General features: G+C 42.1%; 1 long non-coding RNA gene across 1 annotated transcript in view; it reads left to right on the top strand.

Moving 5' to 3' along the window:
- Positions 1–231: 231 nt before the first annotated feature.
- Dleu2 (deleted in lymphocytic leukemia, 2) overlaps positions 232–25,508 on the top strand; it is a 79,538-nt gene continuing 54,261 nt past the window's right edge. Inside the window, exon 1 of the long non-coding RNA NR_028264.1 lies at positions 232–495. This is a non-coding gene — a long non-coding RNA (deleted in lymphocytic leukemia, 2). The remainder of the gene's footprint in view (positions 496–25,508) is intronic.

The following is a 25,508-nucleotide window of genomic DNA, read 5'->3' as shown; positions in this document are numbered from 1 at the left end:
ACGGAACCAGGCGGGCGGCGCACAGCCCCGGGGAGCTGGTTTTCCCGAGAGGGCACGTGACGGGGTTGGCAGCGCTCGGGCCCGGGCGGGGGGAGGGGGAAGTGGCGAGCAGGAGGCCCGGGGGCGGGCGGCTGGCGCGCTGTGTACTTAGGTCGTGTGCTGGGGCTTTTCTCTCCTGGGAGCGGGCCGAGGGGCGGGGGAGGGGCCACCGCTCCGCCTTCTTCTTTTCGCAATGTTGACGCAATCTATAAATAGTGGAACAAAAGGACCAACTTCCTCGGAGCTTTGCTGAAACTGCACAAAAAATCGAGCTGGGGGGTTCCCTGGTCCCCGATGTTGGGGCGGAGAGCGCGGCGCCGAGGGAGGGGGCGGCGCAGACCGGCCTAGGGGACACCTGGTCGAGCGCAGCCGCCGCTCCGCTCGAGCCCTGCGCTCCAGTGCCCCCACTGGCTGGAGAGCTCGCCCAGACCGGGGGTCTTCCTCCGTCGCTGACAGGTCAGTGCGCACCGCCCCTTTCGACTCTAGGCTGCTTTTCTCCCTCCTCCAGCCTCCACTTTTAGAAGGGAACCGGGGCGGGGGCGGGGGGCGGTAAGGAAATAGAACGAGGAGCAGCAGCGACAGAAGGAAAAAAAAAAAAAAAAAGCAAAGCTGTAACCCCGGCGTGCACGGAGCGAAGAGAGTGAGGGGCTCCAGGAGGAGATCTGCGCGTGGCCCCCACGGGAGACGGAGCTGGCAGAGCAGGCGGGCCGCAGGGTGAGAGGAGGGGGCTCCCCGGAGGCCGTGCGCGTCTCTCGGTCCCCTTTGAACGCAGACCTGCAGAGTCCGCCTGGTCCACGGTGGGAGGAATGAGTGGAGAATTGTCGCCGCCGCCACTGCACCCCCGAGGCCCACGCACCCTGAGCGCCTAAATTTGGGGACAGGGTGGGAGGGGGGCACCCTGCGCTCAGGGAGCAAGGACCTGAACTCAGGAGCCCGCTGCTTCGCCGTTGGGGAGGGCGGAGCTGGCGCTGTTGACAGCGGTGAGGGAGCAGGGAGGGCGAAAGTTGGGGAGAGGAGGCGGGAGAGGTGGGAGTCTAGTTGAAAAGGGGGGGGAGGGAGCGCGCGCGCGGGATTCTGAGGGGCGTGGATCACGTGATGGGCAACCACCCCCGCTACAGGCTGGCGGTAGGGTGACGTCACCACCCTGCCTGCAGGGGGTGGCACTTCCGTTTTCTCCCCCCCCCCACCCCCCCCAGGGCTGCTGCTCCCAAGCTTCTGCACCCTCCTGAGGGTGGGCAATAGTCTGAGGTCATCAGGTGCTTTGGCAACAACCGGGAGTTAGGCAATGAGGGCTAGGTCTGAAGCTCAAGCCGGGCCGCCCCTCGACGCGCCCCATTGTGTGAGCAGTGGGCGAGGGCGGTGCCGGGTGCCGGGCCCCCCGCGGCTCCCAGCTCCAAAAGGGCGGGGAGGACTCTGTTCCGTCAAGGCGGAGTCTGGCCACTAGCTGGTTCCTGAGTCCAGACTTCGAGATCCCAGCGACTAGGGTCTTACTCGCCTGACTAGCCCTCTGGGCGCCTGGTGGTTAGGAGCCAGTTCTATGGCTCTGGTCCGTGGCCCAGCTTGATGGGTGTGTGGTCAATCTGTCACCACTGGAGCGACTCAATTCCAGCAGTCCTTAAGAGCTATTTTGAGTAAACTCTGGGTTTTGGTGACTCAGCTCGGTGAGCGGCGCTATTTATAGGTAGATGAGTTAAGAGCGGGGAAATACGCTTCGATAGGATCGGTCCGCCCTATTATAGCAAAGATCTCTACTAAGAAGCAACAATTTAAAGTCTTAGGAAAGAAAAATACTTGGTTCTTAGAATCTGTGTTGTAAGGAGAAGACTTAGAACAGTGAAAGTGGAACATTTCCCGGAGTAAATGGAGAATTTGGGGACTGTCATGACCATTAACTGGCTTTTCGGTGTAGGTTACTGACTCTCCTAGACACCTGCAACATAGAATGCCCATATTAGAATGATAAAAGGGGAAACTAAATGCTGGCAAAGTCCCTGCACTATATTCTGTAACAGGAAGGGATGTGTGATATTTATCTAGTGTCAAAAGTCTGGTCTGGTGGGAATTTTATGTTTATCACCCAATTTCTTCCAAGAAAGTACAACAAAAACGTGTGCTTTTCTTCCCTAGTGTGTAAATGTGCCACTAGTACGTTATTGCTTGTTGGGGTGTTATGATTTTAATTTTCACATTCCCACATTCCTTCAGCCTCCACTTTAGAAATCCAAGAGGCATATGCTATGAGAAAGATTGTGAGGTTGTCTGTCGGGTGGGAAGAGTTGAGTGAGCTCTCCTAGCCGCTGTAGCTTTCCATAGGTAGTGTCACCTGGGGTGTCTCTTGAAAGAAAGATGGTGACTTCCTGAGTGGTTAGGTCAGCTAAGAATAAAAGTGTCCAAAAGACTACAGAGTACACACACTGGGGCCTGCAAGATAGATGTGCGTACTGGTACGGGTGCTGGGTGGGAGTTGAAAAGGGGTAAGAGGGAAGCTGGACAGATGGTCAGGGCCTTCATGATTCAGAATAACCATGCTGAGGAATTTGTATTTGTACCTGAATGGGCATTTTTATTTTTTTAGCCTTTTAGGATGAACAGATATGCTTTGAGGGGAAAAAAAAAGCAATGGGTGGTGGTTGGTTTTTTTTTTCCTCCTACAAGTAAACAGAAAATGTAGCACAGGATTTCAAAGGGTTTCTCTGCTTTGTGATGCCTCAGCTCAAAACCTGCAAGAAGGGAAAACCTCCAGAAGATGTCTGATAGATGTGACAATTGGTCACATAGGCCTTGTGAGGATCTGGGAGGCTTAGAGATGGGATGTAAAAGGATTGTGAGCTAAGATAGAACCTGCTAGAACCACCTGCCATGTACCCAAGAGAAGTCATTAGCTGTTTGAGGTCAAGGGATGCACAGTCTTGTCTTTGGGTGAGTAAGAAGGTGTGGACCTCGGGGTAAACACATTTTTTACACTATGGGGGAACCTTTCCCAGGGAGGTTGGTGTAAAGTCTGGATCTCTGAAGTCACTAAAATATAAGTGGTAGCTAAAGCCATGGGGGAGGCTAAGAGGACCGGGAGGCTGTCTAGTTAGCCAGAACTCCAAGGAACACTCACACTTAGTGCAAGTCTAGAGCAGGAGGAGGCTTTAAAGGACAAGGCTAAGTAAAGAAATAGTGTCCTTAGTGTATGGCTGTAGTCCTCCATGGCTCTAATCCTTGGTGCATGGCTATAGTTCTGTAGGCCATCCGTCCTGCTACCTGAAAATAAAGAGAAACCTGCTGCTTCCTTCATAAGACCAAAAAGAGCCAGGCATGATGCTTAGTGCCTGTAATCCACTCGGGAGGCTGAGGCAAGAGGACTACTGTGATCTCAAGACCAGCATGCAATACAGACTATGACTGTCTCAAAAACAATGGGACTGGAAAGACTTCCACTCTTAGTGGAAAAGAAAGCATAAGAGTTGCATGTACTTTTCCCATTTTCACAGTAAATGCTAAGTCAACAGTTACCAGGTAAATGATTGGCTTAATATATCTAGAGAACTAAAAATAACACTCATATCAAGGTAAATAAAATGTTCTTTATAACCTGGTATCTTTTACAGTTTGCCTTAAGCTTCTATTATTTATGTATCTTTGATGTTAGATTAAATATGCTTCTCTTTTAGAGATAAAAATAGTGGCTGGGCTATTTTAATAATTAATATTCTCCTAAAGGCAACTCAGAATACTTTTCTAGTTGCATAATTATATTTACGAGTCAAAAGCCCTATACATTCATGCTACACACATTTTAAAATAAGTACATTGCAGGGTGGAGAGATGGCTCAGCTGTTAAGAGCACGTATAGATCTTCCGAAAGACTGGAGTTTGCCTCTCAGCACCCATGCTGGGAAAATTGCCTGTGACTCTGATTCCAGGGACACCTGGTACCTCTGGCCACTGTGGCACCTGCACGCACATATGTGCACACTCGAATCACACACACACACAAATACAAATAATTAAAACTAACAAAAATCTTTAAAAAATAAAAACACCCATATAGTGAGAAAACATGAGTCTTTTGTAGATCACTTGATGATTTTTTTTTGAAGTAGCTTCTTAAAAAATACTTTTTAAAGTTTCTTATACAGCAGTGATTTTTTTTTAATGGACACAGCATTAGCATTACATTAACATACTTTGTTATCAGGCCCCAAACCTTCTGACTTCTCTGTGATGTCACAGCTGCCATGGAGGCAGCCCAGAGGAACTGAAGTAAACACTTTCAGATGACATAATGCAGCCCTGAAGGAGGAACAACCTCAACCAAACTCTACCCTATAGATTTGCACATGCAGTTTTTCCATATGCCGGAATGCTTGCAACCTTGGTGTGATGGCTAGTCTTGGTTGTCAACTTAACTACACCTGGAATTAACTAAAACCCAAATGGCTGGGAACACCTGTGAGGGATTTTTTTTTCTTAATTAAATCATTTGAGGTGAGAAGACCCACTTCTAATCTGGATCTTTGAGATAGAAAGATATACATCTAATCCAGATATTCTGAGGTGAGATCTACCTTTAATCTGGGCCACACCTTCTACTGGCAGCCTATAAAGAGAACCTGAAAAACAGAAGCGTGTTCTTGCTCTCCTAGCAAGTCAGTTCCTTCACTGGCATCAGACCAGCTGAGGCATTTAGTCTTGTGGGCTGAACAGCTACTGGATTTGTGGATCTTCCATTGGTAAACAGCCATTGTTGACCGAGGTGGACCACAGCCTATAAGCCACTCTATATATACACATACCATTCTGAAGTTCTGTTCCTCTAGAGAACATTGACTGATAAGATTTTTTAGTACCAGAAGTGAGTCTAGAGCATCAGAAGTATACAGATGAATTTTTTTTTTTTTTTAAGTATCTGGATTTAGGCTTTCTAATTTGCCGACGAATTACTGCAGCCTCTCCTGGAAACTCCGAGATTACTGAAAGCCTGTGGTGTGAACTATTTTACAAGCTTAAGGGGACAAATGGATTGGATTATCTTGATTCACCAGTTGTGAGAAGCAACAGATATGGTGAGTCTGTACATAAAACTGGACAAATGAGGACGCGGGTTGGTTGTTCCTAGCATCTCTGGATAAATCGACAAAGGAAAGGAATGAGCTCTGTGATTACAAAACAAAACAAAACATCTAGCATTTTGAAATATGTTGGAGGAAAATGAACCCAGTGATTAAATGGTCAGCTCCAGATGCACAGAAGCAGTCTAAAGGTTTATAAGGGTGCCCTGGAAGTGAATCTGCTCTCCAGCAGCCATTACAGCTCCCATTATAGAAAAATCAAACTGAAGCCCTCGTTATAAGGTTAGCCAAATTACAATGAAAATTCAAATCATAGCATTTGGAGGATATCAGCTGTTAAAGTAAGGGCATTAACTGGTAAAGCATGGATCCTGTAATAAGGGGAGGAACTCTATGGGAATGGGAGGGTCCTATTGAATCTGAGATCTCTGAACCCTGAGATTCTCCAGGGTTTTATCTCACCTGAAGTCTGCAGCCTCAGCAGATGTACCCCTGCCCTCTCTCCCACCCCCTGAAATACTGCCTTTTCTGACTTTGACTAGGGAAGTTAATGCTTCGTCGTCTGGTAACCCAGCAGTGAGTTTCTCTGAGAAAAATGACAGGTGAGACATTACTGCTATCCCTCAGTACCCACCAATAGTTGCCTCTAGATCCATAGCCAATTAAGACTGAGCAGGCCCCGGAGGGGAGCTAGAAAGTAGTCCATGAGGAGGGGCGCTATACTACTAAAGAGCTGAAGGAGTGTTAATTTATTCAGGCAGAGATCTGGAGAATATGTGTGGGAATGGATTTCAAGGCTGTTGGATAATGGTGAAAAGAACATAAAACTGGACCCAGAGTTTATTAATATGGGCCCAGTGGGTTGAGATTCAAGTTTAATATGGGAGTAAGCCAGTAAGCAGCACCCTTCCTTGGCCCATGCATCAGCTCCTGCCTCCAGATTCCTACTCAATTTGAGTCCCTGTCCCAACTTCCTTCAATGATGGATTATGATAGTGTAAGCAAAATAAGCCCCTTTTCCCCTCAACTTGCTTTTTATCAAAGCAATAGTAACTCTAACTAGGGCTCCTGGCTACAGAATTACTACACATTAACAAAACACAAGGGCTGGAAAGATGGCTTAGCAGTTAGTAGCACTGACTGCTCTTCCAGAGGTCTTTGAGTTCAATTCCCAGCAACCATATGGTAGCTCACAACCATCTGTAATGGCGTCCAATACACCCTTCTGGTGTGTGTCTGAAGACAGCTACATTGTACTCATATAAATAAAAATAAATAAATCTTTAAAAAAATACTTTACAAAAACCAATAACATGAAAGGAAACCGGAAGTGGGACCATCTAGTTCTTGATGACTCAAAGTCTCAGATGGAGTAAGAATTGAGGAAATCATTTCAAAGTAGCTACCTAATGAGTGTTTTCTTTTTTCAACTGAGTTCAAGTCTACAAACTGAGTTGCAGAACAACCAGGACTACACAGAGAAACCCTGTCTCAATTAAAAAAAAAAAAAAAGAGGGTATAACACTATCCTACAGTAAAACTGGCACACTAAGGGTTCAAATACAAGCCACGGTATTACTGTCTTAGTTCCTTTTCTATTACTGTGTTAAGGCTCTGTGACCAAGGCAAAATCCTTATTTGTGACTTACAATTTCTAAGAGTTAGGCTCCATGGTCGTCATGGCAGGGAGCATGGCAGCAGGCAATCAGGCATGGTGCTGGAGTAGTAACAGAGAACTCATTATTGAGACACAATCGGGAGACACGGAGGAGGGAGGATGAGAGACTGACAGACACATGGACACACTGGGGATAGCTTGGGCTTTTGGAACCTCAAACCACCCCCAGAGACACACCTCCTCCAACAAGGCCATACCTTCCAATCCTTCCCAAAAAGTTCCAAGAACTGGGAACCAATCATTCAAATATATAAGCCTTTGGGGGCAGTTCCTATTTAAACCACACTTAAGCTAAAAGCAACAAGTCAAGTGTATGGCCTAACTGTTCATTAAATAGAATAATTCAAACTCTTTGTGTTATTTTTCTTTACCTTTCTATGGTAAAGAAATCTTTCTATGGGTTAAAAAAAATACAAATTGGCGTGTTTGTAGTATCTGTTCCCATGCATGTGCATGTAGAATTCAGAAGAAAAAGGTTTAGTTATCGTATTTTGCTCTCGTCCTTGGCTTTTGAGACAGTCTCCCACTGAACCTGAAGCTTGCTATTTCGACAAGATTGGCCAGCCAGCAAGTTCTAGGATATATGTCTCCAACTACCAACACGGGAGTTAGAGACGGTGTCGGGTGTGGTCACCAAGTTTCACGTGGTTCTGGGGATTCAGACTTGGGCCCTCTTGCTTGGATAGCAAATGTTCTTGTTTGCTGAGCCATCTCCTCAGCCCCTGTGCTTTATTTTGTTTTAAAGGAATATTTCCAAGCTCAACTAAGATACATATTTTTTATCATGTGAGCAAGTCCTTATGTTAAACGTAAGCCTTGATGTGTTCATTATGAATATGACCAAAAATTCATGGATGGAGTTTGAAGAGAAATTATTGATCATTTAGGAAAATATTTCTGTACCACAAATGACCTTAGTTACTAAATATTGAAAGTAAAAATAGTGCTGTTATCTACATATTTCAAAATTAGAATCACCTCCATGAAAAGTATGATTACGAGATGTTTTATATTTAGTTCTTTTGTGGAACCTTAATTTTATTGGTTATTTGGCTTTGATCTATGTTCAGATGCTATTTTTGCCATACACACACACACACACACACAATGTGTGTGTGTGTGTGTGTACATATATATATATATATATACATATATATGTATGTATATGTATATATATACACATACATACATACATATATATACATATAGTGAATAATGTTTTTATGTGTGTGTATGTGTTTCTGTGTGCCGTGTACCATGCGGAGGTCAGAGGACAGCCTGCAGGAGTCCAGCCCCTTCCTTCCACCGTGTGGATCCTGAGAATCAGACTGAGACATCAGGCTTGCCCCAATCACCTTTACCCACTGAACCATCTTGTTGACTACTTTTTCCATTAACTCCTGGTGGTAGTCACTTACATGTGATAGTTTAGGGTTCTGCTACCTTTGATGAAAACTGCAGATATTTTTATTTATTTCCTGATGAATAATTGCTTAGAGGAAGGATAAGATCAGCTTGATGTCTTCCTTTCTTGTGAGTGACTGTGTCTTCTGTCCGGAGGTCTGAAAAGGTTTTCCTTCCTTCCTCCTGAGCATCTGCTTATCCACAGTGAAGTATGGGTGCACATGCCTATAATCCCAGGTCTCAAGATGTGCAGGCCGGAGGATCTGGAGCTCAAGAGCAACATCAGCCTGGCCGACGTGGGACCTTATCTCACTCAAACAACAAAAATAGTTTAACCAGGATATGCCTCCAATTTGAAGATTATATGCCCATTTTGTTTAAGCATTTTCTGCAGATAGGATTTGTTCACTAGTTTTGGGAAATGCTCTTCTGTTACATCCTTGAGTGCAATTTTTTATTTCACTTGTTGCATTATGTAGTAGATGAGTGCTTATATATTGTGTCTTTTTGTCTCACTTGGATAGTGTCTTCCTTGCAGTGACTTTGGTCTGTTTCCTACAGTGTTTGTTTCAAGTCCTGCAGCTCCTTAATTCTACCTGTTTCCTGTAACTTACTGAATTCCTTAACTCTGAGCCAGGCACCTTTGCCTCTATAAAGTTTATATTATATTGCAGTGAGGAAACAGCTTAGTATGGCAGGGAGTGGGGCTGAGGTAATCCCAGATCAGAAACTAGAAAGCAGGAGATACTTCCAGTAGTTCTCAGCCTGTGGGTCTAACTCCCAGGGGTCACACATCAGACATTCTGCATATCAGATATTTACATTACAATTCATAACAGTAGCAAAGTGACAGTTATGAGTAGCAGGGAAAATCATTTTATGGCTGGGGGTCACCACAACATGAGGAACTGTATTAAAGGGCCCCAGCATTAGGAAGGCTGAGAACCACTGCTTTCGATCGAGTTGTTAGAAGGCTTTAAGTCTGACTTTGAAAAGAGACCTGAATACAGAGAGGAAGTGAACTTGGCAAAGACCCAGGCATCTTAGATACAGAGAATGGTGTCTACAAAGGCCCTGTGGGAGAGCACTGTGTGCAAGGCAGGGAGGAGAGCCAGTCTAAGTATCTTGCTCTGTGATATAGTGCTTGCTTACCATGCCATGCATAAGGTTCAGGCCTCATAACAATAATAGTAATTTTTTAAGAAGCCAAATGAGTTAAAAGGGAAAAGATGGAAGGTTAGAGAAAAAGATGGGTTTAATCACAAAAATTGTAGGCCATAGAAAAGTTTGGGTTTGGTTCTAATTGTGAGAAGCGTGCAGGTGGCCTCTGCTGAATAGGAACCGCACACAGAACAGAAAGAGTTGTCTCCCTCCTGGAGTGGTAGCACACACCTTTAGTCCCAGCACTCAGAGGCAGGACATAGGCAGGAGAATCTCCACGCCTGTGTGGGACCAGCTCCTGGGGAAGTGAACCTCACTGCATGGAGTTTGACTGCACTTATTCCATTGCCAGACACTGCTCTAAGGGTGGGAAAGCACAACCTGGGATGTGGGAAAGCTGAAGCTGGTATTCCCTGATCCCTGGGCACCCAGTACATGCCTGGGACCCACCCAGAGGAGTCAGGAACAAAGCGTGGGGGTCCACCGGCCACTTGGAGGCCAGGATTGTTGGGGGCCCTTGGGCTGAGAGTGGAGTCTAACCTGGGACCAGGACTGGGAGCTCTGTGGTGATTATCCTTAGCTTGACTGTGGTTGGCTAGAGAACTTCTACAGGAGACTTAGGCAATGGCTCTCTAGGCAAAGGCTTTCTCCATGCTCCCCCTATGGCCACCGTGATAGATGAAAGAGACAGCCCTTGGTTCCACATTGTTTATTGGTTGTTCTTAGTGGAAAATGGATGCATACCAACTTCTCAGGATGGACCAGAGATTAATTACCTTTTGCAGGGCCTCTAGGTACCTCATTAGCATGGAGAACTCTGTTCTGGGCCTACATAACCACAGGTCACAGTTCCTTATGTGGGAAGTGTGGCACGTGTTCCAGGCCAGGAGTTCGGCAGGGAGCCGTCTACCATCTCAGGTATGTACTCTTGAGTTTCTGGGAACTCAGACCCATTCTACCAAGTTTCCTGGCATGGTCCACTGTCTCACAAGTCTGAGGCCAGTCTGTCTACATAGTAAGTTCTAGACAAGCCAGGGCCACATAGTGGGCAAAGTCCCTATCTCAGGGCAGGGGATGGAAGGAGAAACATTTAGTCAAACAGATGTAAGACTAACAGAATAATGGAGCAACCTGTGTTAGCAGTTACTATCCTCTTGCTACTAAGAAACCAGGGAGAGATGGAGAGGGAGGTACCAGCCGATGGGGAGGTGCCAGCCACTTGCCACCCTGTACCTGAGGACAGCTGAGGTGATCCTTCGGGGGACTGTAACTGGAGCAGTGTTTATAGGTTCTCACCCCTCTCCTGACTCTCCCTCCGCCTCTTCTTATTCTTGACTGATGGAACAGAAGGAATTCTGTTGGAGATATGGAATTAGGTTTTTGAGAGCACCACCCACAGCAACACAGAAACAGATCTCAAGAGGGTTGTTGCTTAGAGGTGACAGTAAACTGCCACAACGAGTTGATGGTTTCAAGTTTGTTTGCTTTTTGACCTAGCCACTTGACTACAATTGTGCAGCTTATTGACATCTAATAAGATATAAAAAAATATGAATTATAAAAGAAACAGGATGTGTCTTAAAATGTGCTAATTTGGAGGTCTTTATTACATTTAAGTGGAGTTGCTGGCCAAACCAATGAGTTAGAATCTAGAACTCACCAGAAGTATCAGGGCCAGAACACAAGTTCTAAGACTCCTACGAGCATAGATATCATAAAACATAGAGATGGCAAACGTGGGTGAGATGACCTTGTGGGGAGATGAATCCCCACAAACAAGGGGGAAAAAGTATGAATTATATGCCTGGGGGATGATCTAGAAGAGAGTTTGTCATGGTTACTTTTCTATTGTTACAATAAGACACTGTGACCAAGGCAACTCATAAAATTGCTTAATTGAGCTTAAGTTCCAGAGGGCTAGAATGCATGGTGGCAGAGCTAAAATAAAGCAGGTTGCAGGAACAGCTAAGAGCTCACATCTCAAACTGCAGGCACTACGGATGGATGAAAGGAAGCTTTTGAAACTTTAAAGCCCACCCCCAGTGATATGCCTCCAATAAGACCACACCTCCAAATCCTTTCAGACAGTTCCACCAACTGGGGACCATGCATTCAAATGGTCGTGCCTATGGGAACCATGCTCATTCAAGCTACCACATTCTACTGCCCTGTCCTCAAAGTTTCATGGCCATATCATAATGGAAACTACATTTAATCCCATTTTTAAAATCCCCATAGTCTTTCAGTGAAAGTCTCAACACTGTTTAAACTGTTTAAAAGTACAAAACCCAATATCTCTTCTGAGACTCAAGACAATCTCCTAGTTGCATCCCCCATCAAAAAAGTAAATTACATGCTTAAAACATATGGTGGCACTGAATATACATTACTGTTCCAAAAGGGAAGAACCTGAGTGTAGTGAGGACACACTGGCCCAAAACAAGACTGAAACCTATCAGAGCAAACTCTAAATCGGGTAGCTCGGTGTCCAGTGTTAAAAGACTTAAATGAATCTGTCCCTCCGGCTTTGCTGCCTGTAGTGCACCCACTCCCTACCTTCCCTGTCTCTTACCCTCCTTTCTTGGACTGGTTCCACTCCTTGTGCAAATCTCTCCTTGGCTTGACTGAACTTCGTTTTCTTTTTTCAGGTTACTGTCTATGTAAGAATGTAGGGGAAGAGGGAGTATGCTCCGTCAGTAAAAGTCCTTACCCTGAAAGCATGGAGACTTAACTTCAATCCCCAGAGCCCCATATTTAAAAGGGCTGGGCATATCTACACTGGTGCTTGCTAGCAGCAAAAGTCTAGCTAAATGGGTGAGCTCCATGTTCGATGAGAGACCTTGTCTCAAAACAAAACAAAACAAACAAAAAAGATAGAAAAGGAGAATAAGGTGAGAAGTAACAGAGAGAAAATCAGTGGCAGCCTCCGGCCTCCATACTCACAAACATGTGAGACATACACACAATATACCAATATAAAAGGAATACAGCAGAGAAGAGGTCCTAATGCTGTTATATATTATTACTATGATGGCTACCATTTACAAAATACAAACCAGGAAGAGTGCTAGACACTAACTAGCATTGTCGCTAAAACTGTAACAATCCTGTAAGGTAAGCACTGTTAGAGGTTATTTCCACAAGAAACCCATTTTTTTTACTGGTAACATCAGATCACAGAATCTTACCTGAAGCTGACATTTAACCAAAATAAAGAAGGTAATAAGAAATTTTCTTGAGGCTGGAGAAACACCTCAGCAGTTAAGAGTACTATTGCTCTTGTAGAAGCCCAGGTTTAGTTCCCAGAAACCACAAGAGAGCTTACACCATCTGTAAGTCCAGCTCCAGGGGACCTGGAAGTCCCCAGGAACACACATGGTACATTAATATCCAAGCAGGCAAAACACATAAATCTAAAAAACATAAGCAAAAAAAAATTTAAAGGACAATCTATAATTCTGTCTTTACTGAAAATTAACATGCAAGAGACTTTCTTGGGCCAGCCATATGGCTCCTGGGTAACTACACTCATCATGCAAGGCTGGCAGATGACTTAAGTCTCTGGAATCCATAATGGAAGGAGAACACCAACTCTGAAAACTTGTGTTCTGACTTCCACGCCTATGCATTGGCACGTGATAATGCACACTTTCCATCCAACATGTTTCTAAGTCTTGAAGTTGCTCCTAGGCAGCTCTCCAGTGTCAGTTTAGAGTCTGGAGGAACATCCAAGTTAAAAATTACTTCCGGCATACTATGGCTTGCACCAGGGCATCACAGTCATATATGACAGAGTGCTGGTTAAGAAAAGGAAGAGATGAAGTCTCACAACACAAGTTGTTAGAATAGCTGAGAAAAATATCCTTATAGCTGAGAACAGTATGCTACCTAGCTATTTGGAGAAGAGGGGGCTCTTAACGCATTTGTTACAGACACAAAACCAGTGATGGTTACATATTAAATCCAAGAAAAAGACCTGGTCATTTCATGTTCTTACAAGTTTTTTTTTAATATTTGATTTTGTTTCTAAATGACATTTTATGTTTCCTAACTATTTTTCCTAAGTGTATGTGTGAGTGTATTTGGCCTGTGGAGGCCAGGAGATGTCAGATTCCCTGAAACTGGAATTACAGACAACTGTGAGCTGATCAGTGAGCACTGGGGACAGAACTCCAGCCCTCCAGAGAGCAGTGAGCGCTGAGTCACCTCTGCAGCCTTCCTCTTAGGGTTTTTAATGAACACCATGTCACCAGTCTGTTCCTTCAAACACACAAAGTGCCCTTACACTTCTTAGTGCTCATCCACAGTACCCACAAGTAGTGGGAATCAGTTTGGCTACGCTGTTATCACACTTCTGGGAGGGATGTTTACACAAACCTACAGCCTCAACTAGGAAATATGTTCACACATGTTATAATATAAATGGTGCCCATTAAAATTGTGCACTATAGGGGCATTGAGGGTAAACTAATTGCTGTGATCAACTAAAAAATAAGTAATGGCTCCGATTTGTTTCTTCCTGAAGTAAATGAATAGGTCAGTATGGAGTTTTGGAGGCATTTCTTCACAGAGCCTTTTAGAACTGAATGCTCCAAGATTTCCTTGAGATCTTCTGTTCTAGTCTGTTGAGAGGAGAGACTTACAGTGCTTTTCATTATTTTGGACAGGGTTTCATGTATCCCTGGCTGGCCTAGAACTTGAAATACAGCTGAAGGTGATCTGTAACTCCCTGAGTGCCTGGACTATCAGCATGTACCATACAGCCAATTTATGTGGTATTAGGGACTAAGCCCGAGGCCTTGAGCATGTAAGGCAACTGCTGCTCCAGCTAAGCTACACCCTCAGCCCACAAAGATTTTTAGGGAAGGGTCTCAAAGTAATAGACATCGGTCCATTCTCACTACACTGACTATAGTTTAGTCAAATAATGACTATACCTATCAGGGAAAATAGTTTCTCTGATATGGCCAAAAAGTGACAACACGGCTCTTGCTGTCTAGTTAGGAACCGATACTTGCTTGGATGTTCACCACCACCACTACCATACACAGATTCTCAAGTGGGAAGTAGACACTGAAAAAATAAATTCTCAAACTCAGTTTTTTTTTTAATTAGTATTGTGTGGCAGAACATCTGAAATGGGAAGTCTGCTATGTAAATGTCAGTAGAACAAAAAAAATCTATAGTTGAGGTTTTATATTTCTCATGGGTTCGTGTTAGTGTGTGCTTTTATATGCACTAGAAAAGTGCATATAAAATGAAGATGGTACTCTCCGACAGCCTATCACACTCCAGGAACCTGTGAAGCACCCTAAACATTGGCACTTGGGTGGAGGGAGAGAAAAAGACTAACAGACTGCTGTGCCAGGCCATCATTAGAACCTGCTTTAGTATTCACTGCCTGGCTTTATCGTTGCTGGGTGACGGGTAGAGAGGGAAGCTGCCTGAGAGTGACTTTGTCTCACTTAAACTACTTGAAAATCTACTATAGAAAACATGAGTTACACTTGCACAGCCTTAATCTGGCACCTCAGCAATCCTCTCACTGGGTCCTATCACATCAGTTCCTTCCTAAGGCAACAAGGACTAGTTTAAGGACCGTAGAGAGCCAGGGTAATGTATCCCGGGTACTTCTCTGAAAGGAAGTAGAGATTTTCTTAAAGCAGATTATTCATGTGAACTATGTGACATGAGTCCCATAAAAGTTTCTATGAAACTGCCAAGACTTAAATGACTAGTGTACAGTTTTTATATTTATTACTGAAAAAATCTTACCAATATATAAATGCTTTTATACCTTTATATGCTTTTCCTTAGAAAAGTTCCTTGGTTTTAAGCAGAATATTGAGGAATGTATTAAAATCATACATTATATCAATAAAATAGCAAAAATATAGTTTTTGTATATAAGTTCTCTTGAAAGAGCATAGACTCAGAATATGTCTGTCTACTGATAGTGTCTATTTTTCTTCTTCCTCTTCTTCCTTTTCCTTCTTCCTCCACGTTCTTTTTCCTCTTCCTTCTCCTCCTCTTATAGATATGTAAAAGAAAATAATAATATATAAGAAAAGCACACACATGTAAAATGAAGTAAAAGCTATTAATTAATTGCTAAGAATGTGTAATATGAAGTGACTGAAAACTGAAATTTATAGGAGAATGTGGGGAGTGAGAAAAGGGCTTTTTAAACAAGGTCTCCCTATATAGATGGAAGGCTGGGTACAAACTCATAGCTTTCTTGCTTTAGCCTTCCATGAGCACATCACCACACCCAGTTCAGGCAAATTCTATATATGCAACAGAGTGTGTGTATGTCTATGTCTAATTTTAAAGCAGTAATGGACTTGGATTACCAGAGAAAAAGGTTAATCAGATTTATTGACTCTGTGCTTAGTAAGGTTCCACACACTAGAAATAGCAAAGAACAAAACTGCCCACGAGGAGGAAGGTTGTTATTTCACAAGCACGTTGATAGGCATTTTGATAGGAATAAATACTAGAAAGAAGCCAGGCATAGAAGGTAACATCTGTGATCCCAACACTCAGAGGACTAAAGTAGGAGGAACAAGAGTTTGAGGCTACCCTTGGCTAGAATGAGCTGGCTGTGCAGTGAGAGTCTATCAGAGGAGAAGTAGAGAAGGGAATGGGGAGGGAGATGGTAATGGACTCATATTAAGAGGCCTTCAGTGTTGAGCAAATTGTTTGGTAAATCAAGCTAAGCTGTTGGCTTGATTTACAGTATGGTTTTCTTCACTTGTGTGCTTTTCCTTACCCTAGGAACTAAAAAACTTGCATAATACAAAATAAATGTTGCCCATATCAGGAATTCCAGCTGAGGTATGAGGTAAGCAAAGCTTCAATCTTCTATCTCTTTATCACCCCAGTGGCTAACAGTTTACAGTGAATGAGCACTGTAGAAACGGCCTTGTGTCCAGCGTGTGTCCTTGTAGTCCTGCAGTCCTGGTCTCTGGGGGGGCTCTACTAATCTGCTTTCTTTCCTGGTGGGGTCATTAAAAGAAAAATGAGATTATCATATTTAAATTCACTTTTCCCGGGGAACCAGGTTTTCCTTATTCACTTAGTTACACTTCCCTCAAGTGTCTGATCCAAGTGTTCTCTTTCTGTACAGGTTGGTGTAGTAAGGGAAAGGGCTAGGGTGTCTACCAAGAGGCAAGCGGCTGTCTATGAGGAAGCAGTAACCAAAAGGAGGAACAAGTTTAGCAATGGTTTATCTTTATCCTTGGGGAAGGGGAAAGAATGAGGAAATGAACACAAGATTGTTACTCTGAAGATGTAAAATCTTATCACCAACAGCTGCTAATTTGGAAACGATATCTTCAGATGTTTGGGACAGGGCTCAACAGATCTTGATAGCAAGCTATCAGACCTGTTGTTAAACATGTGAAAGTTACTATAACATAGAAAATGAAATCCTAGGGACTGAAGAAAGAGTGGAATGAAACACCAAATGGCTCCACCTGAACTTTGATTCTAAAAGGAACTGAATTTCAGACTAATCACATACATACCACTTTACTCCCCATTTATGGAGTCCTAAAACATGCAAACTAATCTATAATCATAGCCAACCAATGACTCCCTGAGAAAAAGGGTGGGAGGAGGCAGGACAATGAAGAGGATGAGAGCACTCTCAGAGATGATAAATTTCATCAGATTTATTTCAGTTTCTTGACTGATTGAGTAAGAACAGTTATCTTTGTATCATTCCTGGTCTTGGAAGGCATTGTTAGACATAGGTTATCTCTGAGCTGTTGTACACTTTGGGTTTTTTGGCTTTTTGGGTTTTTGTAGCTGTTCTCAGATTTTCTCTTCATCACTGGTTCTGAACACTTTGGTTACAGGTACTTCAGGGCAGTGTCTCACTGCTTCAGAGTAGTTAGAATATGTGCTGTAGTTTCCAGCAAATTCAAAACATTGGGCCAAGATTTTTTCAAATTTCTGTTCTATGGGTGTGTTTCTTCCCCTTTGCTCACTCCCATCACATGTGCATGAGACCCCTGGAAATTTATCTCATAACTCACTGATTCTCTTGTCATTAAAATTTAGTGTCTTCATTCTTTCTTTCTTTTTTGTTTGTTTGTTGGGTGGGTGGGTTGGAAAGTGCAGGTGGGTGGGTGGGTGAGGGGTGACCTTTGAGGTCAGAAAGTGTCAGATCTCCCAGTGCTGTGGTTTTTAGGCAGTTGTGAGCTGTCCCATGTGAATGCTGGGAACCCAACTCAGGGCCTCTGCAAGAGAAGTACTGGCTCTTAACTGCTGAGCCTTCTCTTCTCAGCTCTTTGACTAGGACTTTGACTTTGACTTTCTGGGGCTGGGTCTTCAAATTCACTAGTCTTCTGCCATGTCTAATATGCCCTGAATCATAGTTAGTTGATTTTATTCATCCCAAAATTACAGCTTTCATCTCCAAAATTTTGTTTTTGAAAATGTCCTATATGTCTGCTGTTCAAACATGTAGGTCATTACTATAATACTGTTTTATGCCCCTTTCGGCTAATTCAGCATGAATGTCCATATAAGGTCATTTTCATTTGATTGACTGTTCTCATTATGGGTCATTTTTCTAACTTCATTATGTACCCAACAATCTTTAATTAGATACTAGGCATATTGCTAGACATTCTTCTATTTCTGTAAACATTTCTGAGTTTTGTTCTGGGATGCAATTACGTTGCTTAGGAAAGTTTGGTCCTTTGGTCTTACAATTTTGTCATAGAGTTCAGCCTACAGCTCACTGCTCTGGGCGTGATGCAGAGGCTGAATACTAACCCTTTAAGGTTAAGACCTAGATTAGCAAAAGGCTTCCTAGCTGGCCCTCGAGCACATTTAACTCCATTTCTGATTTAAGAAATAAAACACATTTCATTAAAATTATACTCCAAAAAAAAATGAAGTGTGAGAAATCAAGAACACTGAACATTCCAACAACTCTGCTTGTGAGTAAAAGCGATTTTGGATTACCAACTGCCCTATAGCAGTGCATAAAAGTGTGAATGAACATAGTGCTTAAGACCTGGGTATGATGAACACACTTGACCGTACAGGCCCCTTAACCTGTCTAAGCCTGTGTTGACACCTGTAAAACACCATGGTATTTTACAAAGTAATCTAGAAGACAGAAAACTGTTAGTCCCACCAAACTAAAATATGCTGATATCAAGAGAACTATACAACTTCATTAGATACTATTCCCTTTCCTGTCTCCTGCAGTTTCAAAGTGGTTTAAAAAAAAAAATCATCTAGGGCTGGAGAGATGGCTTAGCGGTTAGGAGCACTGATTTCTCTTCCAAAGGTCCTGAGTTCAAATCCCAGAAACCACATGGTGGCTCACAACCATCCATATTGAGATCTAATGCCCTCTTCTGTGGTGTCTGAAGAGAGCTACAGTGTACTTACATATAATAAATAAAGAAAACTTTGGGCCAGAACAAGCAGGCTAGAGAGAGCAGGCCAGAGCAAGCAGGCTCAGAGAGAGAAGAAAAAGTGTCTGAAGACAGCTACAGTGTACTTACATATAATAAATAAATAAATAAATTTTAACAATTATCTAGAGGGTGGAAAGGGAAAGGGTAGGTGATGTGATTCTATTTTGATTAAAAATGTATAAAAGGTATAGGGGTGTATGCTTTTAATCCTAGCACTTGGGAGACAGAGGCAGGTAGACTTCTGAGTTCAAGGCAGGGCTACACAGAAAAACCCTCTGGAAAAACCTAAATAAGTAAATACATAAGGGAAAAAATGAATCACCTGAAACATTCACAACTTAAAAACTACAACTATGGAGACTATCTCATAAGACACTTGCTTGGTTCCTTATAGTTCAGCCATTAGTGTGCATGTGTAAACTTATTAATACCAGATTCTAGAGTCGGTTGTTATAAATTAAATATTAAGAATAATACTATTTCAAACAGATTCCAATACTAAATTAAGTTCTACCTGCTTCATGTATAGACATTGAGCAGGCACAAAGCAACAAGAATTTATTCTTAAACCTATAGCTGACAGCATATTCTAATGTTCTGAACAAAATTACCTTTAGAGAACAAAACCGGGTAACTAGGCTTTCTTTAGAGTTTCCTTTTAGAAGTATTTTAGAGTATAGGAATCTTAGGAGTCAGAAACCTCCTCTAAACAGTCCTGTGATCTTATTCTTCTATCAATGAAAGAATCATTTAAAAATCATTTTATTCTAAAAAATTTCCCTGACCACAGCTCTCTGCCTGATGTGGACAAACATTCCCCTTTGCTTTTTGGGAAACACGCACAGTTTTGCTTGTGTGTCTTTCTTATGGTAATATGTTCAATGTGAGATCTGCCCTCTTAACAGACTACAGAAATGTTCTTACTGTATTCTGAGAATTGGGGTACTTTAGAGTCACACCTCCTGCCAAAAGAAAGGACAACCAAGAGGGTACAGGCTGGTTATTCTTCAGAGGTGTGGGTAGTGTTATGAGGATAGACAGGGATGAGCTCTGTCTTATTATAATTGAAAGGCGCTTGCTTTTGGAGGTTGGATGCTGTGTGTAGCTTCTGCTACCCTGACTAAGCTCAGGGAACCGGCCGCAATACTAGCCCCCACCCAGAGAATATTGGGTCCGTGGATGAAAAACACACACACACAGTTGTTCAATTTCAACTTGCCTTTTTGGCAAAATTGCTGGGCGCTACTTATCTCCTGCCTGGAGAAGCATGTCCTTATCAACACTCTTAGCTCCACACCTCTCCACCTGCCCTCAACTTGAGTTGCTCAGTTACATTTAATCACTGCTCAACAGCCCCAACTGCCCACCTGTAGAAGTGGCCTACGGCCACGCCACCTGAGATCTCACATGGCTGCTTGTCTTTCCTCTCTCCGAAGCATGGTGACCTCTTCCTCTGCTTTCCTTGCATCTGTTTCCTTGCTTGTGGAGACCACGAAGTCCTGCCTACTCCTTACACCCAGCAATTGGCCCATGGCTTCTTTACTGATAGATCAAGAACCAATTGGGGATCAGGACATTAGCATCAGACCCATCCCTACACTTGGATCCATATTTTACTTCAGGTGTTACCATCATTTGTCAAAGTGGGCCACACTCCCTTGATGTTACAGCTGGGGGTGAAGACTAATGTTATTTTACAGCCAGACAGTTTGCCAAGCCGGGCTGAGTGTTAAATGTCTGCAGTTTCATCAGTTAGGAAGCTGAGGCAGGGGATCATGATTTACAGGCCAGCCTTTGCTACATGGTGAGACCTTGTCTCAAAAAAAAAAAAAAAAAAGTCAGAATTCATAGACAGTTGAAAACAAATTACTACTCTTTGGAAAAATAGGGTATGGCTCTATCCATAACATTAAATCACTCTGTTTGCCCAGTAAGACTGTTTTGTGCACTTGTTATGATGAAGTGTGAGATAATACAAAAGGATGCTTCTGAACATTCATTCTGAATTCTCAGTTTCTATGACACATTCATGTTCAAGGAAGATAAGCATCAATTAGTCTGTTGCACAGTCTACTATAAATAGCCTTGGCTAAGCTGTAAAGAAAACTAAAAGGGTCATGTTATACAACCACAGAATGGCCTAGAACCTTGCCTCTAAAAGTCCAGCTTGGAACACAGCAGGGATGGGGAGTGGGGCTGTTTCTATGTGCCTAGAGGATTAAAAGCCACTGGGGGAGGGAAAGATGATGGGGGGGGGGAACTCTACCTAAAATATCATGTTTACACTGAGACTGAAAAAACTGCGTCATCATTATATTTAAAACAATGGGGCATTTACACTAAATTTAGAACAAAACATAATGCTAAAGAAACTTAGTTCGGGGTCAGTTTTTAAGGCACTTGTTCACTCTTCTAGTAACCATATTTTTGGCGGGGGGTGGGAGATGGAGAAGAGGTTCAGTAGTCTTAATGACTTCCAAAATTTGCTAGATGAAGACAGATAGCAATGGTGGTTATTTACATTATGGATATATTTAGTACCACAAAGTTGAAAACTTAAGATTTACCACAATTTAAAACCTAAGAGGAAAAAAAAAACCCTTACTCAAATTGAATGTTAACACATGTGAAAGTTTTGATTTAGTATGCAGTTTTAAATTGGCCAGTATTATTTTAGCTCATGAATCACCTCTTACTCTGCCTGTGAAGTGTGTGTGTGTGTGTGTGTGTGTGTTTATGTGCATAGAATAGGTGGTTATGACCTGTCCGACATAGATGCTAAGAAGCTAGTAAGTACTCATAACCACTGAGTTATCTCTCTGGACCCGATTCCACATTTTTAAAGCATACATCATCAAATGCCCTTGTGAAGAACATTGACTTTGCCATCTTCACTCCTGGGGCTGTCAGCATGCATGCATGTATGAGTACTCACTATTCTGTCCAAGTTCCCAATTCCAATCAGAGATGGAATAAAAATGCACAATTAAAACACTATAACAGTTGAGATAAAGAAAAATAGTTTCTCTCTGAAACTATTCCCTACCAAAACATTTATTTTTAAGATATCCTTACTAGAGGCTGGTGAGATGGCTCAGTGGTTAAGAGCGCCGACTGCTCTTCCAAAGGTCCTGAGTTCAAATCCCAGCAACCACATGGTGGCTCACAACTATCTGTAACTAGATCTGACGCCCTCTTCTTGAGTGTCTGAAGACAGCTACAGTGTACTTATATATAATAAATAAATCTTTTTAAAAAAGATATCCTTACTATTATCTCACTGCAGCAAGGAAAACCTGGAATTAATAAACATACTCTAAAATGATTAAAATAAATGCAATTTCATGGCAACCCTTAAATAGTTTCTTAGGACAGAGGCTCTTTCTCTCTCCAAGTCTTTCCTACTTTGCTCTCTAGTTGATGGCTGAAAGTTGAAACCTTCTAGTCCATAAAATATTAAACTGTAATTTCCTGAAAAATATAAAAAACAATAGTATTCAGTAATCCCAAAGAGATAAAATTAAGTAAAATTTTTTGAGATAGTTTTCTTATATAGCCCAGGCTAGCTTTGAACCCTTTGATCTTCTGGTCTCTGTCCTAAGTGTTAGAATTGGCTTGTGTGCCACCACCCAACTAATAATGTTATTGGTACTATAAAAATGTTATTGATATTATAAAGAGACAAACGTGAGGCCTTCTTTTGTCAATTGAAAAGAGATGGAAAGGAGGTTTATTGTTAAATGGTTTTCAGCAAACAATGTCTTCCAATTATTCCTAATGATTCCAGTCATCCATGTTCTTCTTTAATATATATGCATTAGGTAATTCAAGGGGAAATGACCCCAAAAAACCTGACATAATATATTTTTATAGCATGTGATTTGAAAATAATCTTGCACTTTAACAACTGTACACACTACATCTTTTGTATCTATAGGATGCAGAAGAGTACATGTCAAAGGGAGTCAGACGGTAACTGTAATCCCAGTACTTGGGAGGCTGAAGCAGGAGGATCACAAGCTTGAGGCTTAATAAGCTTGGCTACAAAATAAGACCCTGTCTGCAAAAGGAAAACCGTGGGGGAGGAGCTGGGGGGAGGAAAGAGAGAGGACTGGAGGACCATCAGACCAGCACAGAGTCCTCAAGCCTGTTGTGTAGCCTTGCAGCTTATTAAAAGCCTACAGCTAAAGCAAAGCAACTTTGTGCTGTTTCACAAATGGTGTAACATCTAATTTAAACATCCTTATGTTTGTTTTTCATATACTTCTCTTCTAATATGGGGAGATAAAGTAAACTGATTAAATTACATAAAGTCTTGTTTCCTGTCATATTTACCATGTATTCTATAGTTTCTTTCAGTAGAGCACGGTATTTACTCTCCTGACTTCTCAGAGACTTAAATGGTAACAGACTGGAAGAATCAAATAATTAAACATCAACAGCAAAAATTTAAGGACTAAATAAACATGGTATTCCTCTTATGACAGAAAGTATTCCCAGTTGGGCGTGGTGGCACACACCTTTAATCCCAGCACTCTGGAGGCAGAGGCAGGTGGATTTCTGAGTTCAAGGCCAGCCTGGTCTACAGAGTGAGTTCCAGGACAGCCAGGGCTATACAGAGAAACCCTGTCTCAAACAAAACAAAACAAAACAAAAAAGAAAGAAAAAAGTATTCCCATTAGAGCTACAAACTCGCCTTTTTGAAGTAAGTTTCTTCAGAGTTGTCTTTAACAGTCAATCTACTTAAAACAGTAAGGGTTGTAATATATTTTATCTTATTTCCCCACAGATTTATTCTAATAAGAACCTTACACATGTATCATTCAACTCAATTGCCCTAAAGAACTGGTCACATATTCTCGTTCATGTATCCTGGAAACTAGTTCTAATTTCATTTCTGTTTATTAAAAACAAACAAGTCAAGCATGTAGACTCCTGACTTCCTGTCCTCCTCAGCTTCCAGGACTATCCCAAATCACCAGAGTTTCTCTTGTCATCAGATGTAATCTGACATTTTCTATACATCATGAAGTTTTATTCTTCAATTAAAAGTCTTTTACATTTATTTATTTTGTGTGCATGTGTGTAAGGTATGGGAGAAGGTGTCTGGGGATTAAGCTCAGGTGGTCTGGTTTGACAACAAGCACCTTGTGTCCCTCCATTTTTTTAAAACTTTAGTTTTACAAAAGTAGCAAGGTAACTTTATCAAAGTCCAGGGTGCCGAGACTGACCGTGGGCCACATGAGTGACACTACTCAAGGGCCTCAATTTTTTTTGTAAATAAATTGACAAGAGCAGATTCATTTTTATTATTTATGAGTTTAAATTTGCTTCCCCAAATACAGGAATCTTAATAGATGGGACAAAAAGTGAGTACCAACTGTTGGGATATATTCCAGAACATATAAACCTGGCTATCACTTTTTGAGAGGGGTCCTGTCCTGTTAAATTACAGTCTAACCCACAAAAAAAGAGTTAAATCATGAAACTACTAAGGAAGTGTCAGAGAGTCCATTAAGGTTGTGGGGATTAGCAAGTGGGGACTCAGTTGTCATCCAGACTGAAAGCAATATTTAAAGGGTTGTCACAAGTGAGTGGAACATGTTTGTTTTCATAGCTTCAGGGCTACTTGGACAATAGGTGCAGTGAAAAAGAGGTTTTAACTCTAGGATTCTGTGGTTCCAATCCCAAATAAAATAGGCTCTGTCTCTTCTAGTTTCTCACGAGGTTTACATTATATTACATTACATCATTACATTATATTACATGGCAGAGTTTACAAAGCACTGTTTACTGCCATGTCCAAAGTCAGCATTTCTACATCAACTTTAGAAAGTAAATAACTGAAAAAAAAAAAGAGCTCCTTATTGGTGGAGAGTAAAAAAGTTAATTAGCCTTCAAATATTAATTTTTAATTTTAAATGAATTTTACTATGGTCCATGGTGGTTTGTAGGAAAGAACATGAAGGCAAGATGACACATACAGGAAAAGAAAAATAAAGAACTCTTAGGCCTGTATGCTGAACAGAATTAGAGTTGGAAATGCTGTAAATATGAATTTGTACTTCTAGAAACTAGGTCTATAAACAATGCAATGTTAATTTCCCAAGACAGAAATACACTTCCTGGCACGTATGTAAATACCCACCACTGCTGTGCAACTTAGTCTAATCAACTTTAGAAGTCACACGAAAAAGGTACAGTGTGCACATTGGTGTTTCATGAAACAAATCTATCCAACTGACAAAATAAATCTACACCTAAACAATATGTTCTCTTAATATGATCATCTAAGTCTACAGAGATAGCTCAGTTGGTAAAGTACTTGCCTTGAAGGCATGAGGACATGACTTCTGTACCCAGAACTCACATTAAAAACAACAACACAGGCATGGTATGTTCAGTTGTATTCCAACATCGGGAAAGTGAAGATGGGTATATCCCTGGGGCTAGTTTCAAACTCAAAAAAGAAAAAAGAAAAAGAGAGAGAAAGAAAGAGGGAGAGAAGAAGAGAGGGAGGGAGGGAGGGAGGGAGGGAGGGAGGAAGGAAGGAAGGAAGGAAGGAAGGAAGGAAGGAAGGAAGGAAGGAAGGAAACAAACAAACAAACAGTGGACAGGACCCAAACCCAAACAGTGGCACCCAGTGTTGTCCTCTGGCTTCCACGGGTAGATTCATACACTTGCATCTGCCCTTGCCACAGGATAAAGCATACAACCCATATC

The sequence above is a fragment of the Mus musculus genome, chromosome 14 (genome assembly GCF_000001635.26).
Source record: "Mus musculus strain C57BL/6J chromosome 14, GRCm38.p6 C57BL/6J".
Classification (NCBI taxonomy): Eukaryota; Metazoa; Chordata; class Mammalia; order Rodentia; family Muridae; genus Mus; species Mus musculus.
Note: the sequence above shows the minus strand (reverse complement) of the source record. Positions and strands in the feature narration are given on the sequence as shown.